The sequence below is a fragment of the Mastomys coucha genome, unplaced genomic scaffold (genome assembly GCF_008632895.1).
Source record: "Mastomys coucha isolate ucsf_1 unplaced genomic scaffold, UCSF_Mcou_1 pScaffold23, whole genome shotgun sequence".
NCBI classification, from domain to species: Eukaryota; Metazoa; Chordata; class Mammalia; order Rodentia; family Muridae; genus Mastomys; species Mastomys coucha.
Window position 1 is genome coordinate 77,782,029 of NW_022196906.1, and position 3,494 is coordinate 77,785,522.

A 3,494-nucleotide genomic window follows, 5' to 3' on the forward strand; every position below is an offset into this window, starting at 1 on the left:
TCTAGCTCCAAGGAACACAAGCCCTTTTCTGGACTGTGTGGGCACCTGCCCAGATACACACATGAAAACACACTCACATACACACAAAATTTATTTATTTATTATTTATTTATTTGCTTGTTATTTTACTATCTTTTTATTATTAACCAGTTTTATGATATAAATAAACATAAAATAAAATAAATAAAAAATAAAAGTAGGCAATTTTTTCTTTATAGTCCATCAGTCTTGGTTTCTTTCCCAAGTTAAATCCTCTTCTTTTGTTTTGTGAGCCTACGCCTTCAATGCCCAAGTCATCTCTCCAGGTCTTCCCTAACTATTTGAACTGCCAGTAACTATCTTTTTTTTTTCTTTTATTGCAAATGGATTTTTTTATATAATCGACCCTGTGACGGCTACATGCTCCTTGCTACCTGGCCTGATGTTCTGGGTTCCCAAATGAAAGACACATACACGCAGCCTTATATTTTAATATGTCTTAAAACCTCCACATGGCTAACACTTCTCCTCAGATATTCCTGAGTTATTACTTACTAAAAATCTATATTCCATCTTGGCAGCTATCCTCTTCTTCCTCCTTTGGTCCCTTGCCCGAGGATCCTAAAGTCCTGCCTCTGTCTCCCTGCCCAGCTGTTGTCCGCTGGCAACTTTATTTACCAATCAAAACTAACTGGGGGCAGGATCCCTCAGTGTCTTACGTGCACATGTGTGGATTCCCATGTAATTTGGGGGACCAAATTAACATAAGTAGCATTAGACCAAACTACAACATTACAGTTTCCTCTCCTGCCATCAACTGCCTTAAGGGACAGCTTTGGTTTACTGTGCTAATCCAATGAATATTTTCCTTTTCTTTCTTTTTTTTTTTTAAATATGGAATGCTTCATGAATTTGAATGTCATCCTTGCACAGGGGCCATGCTAATCTTCTCTGCATCGTTCCAATTTTAGTATATATGCTGCCGAAGCGAGCACGAATATTTTCCTTTTCAACACAATTCACTCTCTATAAACAAATTTATTAAATATTTAAACTGTTAAATTCTGTATTTGTATTTAGTAAAATTTAATATAAAACTACATTGAAAAATCATTATTCTGGAAAGCACAATTGTTGCTAAATATACAGTTAAGAATTGCTAAGTGTGTTCATATATTACAAAATCCAGAATGTGTTTACCTTGCTAAGATAAATATCTTTTTTCCTTTTTTTTTTTAAAGGTTTATTTGTTTGTTTTATGTAAGAACACTGTTGCTGTTTTCAGACACACTAGAAGAGGGAATCAGATTCCGTTACAGATGGTTGCGTGCCACCAATATGTGGTTGCTGAGAACTGAACTCAGGACCTCCAGAAGAGCAGTCAGTGCTCTTAACCGCTGAGCCATCTTTCTAGGCTCAGCGTTTCTAGGCTTCTCATTCCCTGCCTCCTCCCATGGACAGACAGGCCCTGGAATCCATCATTCTATTCTGTCTCTCTGTGTATGAGTACTCTAAGGATCCCATGTAAGTAAAGTCATATGGTTCCAATAATTAATTTTGATAAACTGTGAGAAATTTGATGTATAAGAAGTCATATCTTATAAGCATGTGGTAGCCTCATCCAGGAGAACCATTTAGCATTAGAACCATGTTGATATATCACATGTGTAAAACAGGGATTTATTTAGATGGCACCTGTTTACTTTTAAACTGAAGGTTTTTCAAAGGGAAGGTTGGATGAAATTTGAAAGGCTCTAATGAGGAAAAGAAAGGGGGTGAGCAGTTTTCTTTGTGGTTATACAATAAAGCACCATTTTGTAAATCATAACTGCTAAAAGTTGCTTAGTGGGGAGAGCGAGTAGTTTTGTGGTCCTAAAAGTTCTGGAAAGCTGCATAATATAGCTCTCAAAATCATTCATATCACATATTAACACACTAAAGTTCAAAACGTTGTCTTTTACTTCCTGTTTGATCCATATGTTTTTCAGCTTTTATTGACTAAAGAATCTTTTTTTTTTCCTTTCCACCAAACCTAAGAACACTGTGGAAGAAAACATATGGAGTCGAAATTATGAGGTGATTGAGTTACTCTTGGTCCTGAAAGGACTTTTAAATCTGAGTCTTGGTTAGCTCCCTAAACCTCCTTCATTCTACATTTTTGTGTATATAATATACATGCAATAATATACATATATATGAAATTCACATATTAAATAGAGAGGGCTGTCTCTCAGAAAGTGCTATAAATGCCAAGTTTAAACTTTCATTTGAAAGAATAGTAAAGCACATTTGACAATACAAATTGCATTTAGGTTGGGGTTTGAAACCACTGCATAATTTCCCACGGAGGACAGATCTATGACCCTTCAGACCAAAATAAAAACTGCTTGGCTATTACACTTCTCCTCTTCTTGCATGATAAAGAGGAACCGACAACTAAGTTGCAAACGGCTTTCAAAGCCCCGGAAGAAGATCGGTGACGACAGGTAAATGAGAACATGTCTGCGCACGCGCCACATTACTCTTGGATTGGAACACGGTTTGTGTGGAGATAAACAAAGGTTCCAGAAGACACTGCACAGAGTACAAGATGGATCACCATCACTAAACAAAAACCTCTGAGTGGGAGGAGCTCGGTTAATAACTAGGAAATGATGGCTTTTCCACTGAAGACATTTTCTTAATTATTTCCCGGCTCTCTGGGCAATTTTAACACCTTGTGAGGCTGTCATTATGATCCATTTACAATAATGGCAATTTCCCTCTGCATATTTGGCAATACATAAATTAACTCCTTCCTCATGATATATGTTTTCCACAATTATTACCAAGCATTTCTCAGCCTGTCTTAGCTTGCTCTATGAATGTTACGCTCTCTAAGGGCAGTAATGACCTAAGTCTATTCAATATGCCCTTTAGGACCCCATCCAGTATTTAGTACACTATTACTACCCTGGGGACGCTGAATGAATCAGTTAACTCATAGGATCCTGTTCATAGCCTACGTTTTATATAAGAAGAATTCTTTTTTTCTTGTATCCTTGAAGAAATTTAAAAGATTAAACTTCTTCATCCAACAGAAATGATGCCAGCCACACACTATGCTGGTACTTATTCAGTACTCTTGACTTAATGTGATTGCTTAAAAGAATTAAAACACATGGGTGGATTCAAGGAAAGTGAAGAAGAAAAGACAAGCAGAAGAGAGAAATCATGTTTGAGCCCGATGTACTCATTAAGGGCTCAGTTTTGAGAGTCTCTTGTAGTTTTAACCATCAAAGGGCTCCTAAAGCCAAGGCGAGGTTCTTTCTTACTGTCCACAGTGCTTGACTGTGTTTGACTGTGCAATAGCCATGACTCTCCTGCGAGTGCTTCCTCGTTAACTTCTCACGGTGAAAAAAAAAAATGGGGCCAACCCAGGCAGCCGTATAAAAGACACCCGAACGCCTGCCCTGACCAGAGGCAGGGGCCACTACGAGGAGCAAATACGTGAAGTAGAGGTGGGAAAGATGAAG

General features: G+C 37.7%; 1 non-coding gene across 1 annotated transcript; it reads right to left on the reverse strand.

The window, feature by feature from the left end:
• Nucleotides 1–867: 867 nt before the first annotated feature.
• LOC116074013 lies at nucleotides 868–974 on the reverse strand. The gene has a single exon (XR_004112005.1). It is a non-coding gene; the product is annotated as a U6 spliceosomal RNA (small nuclear RNA).
• Nucleotides 975–3,494: the final 2,520 nt, after the last annotated feature.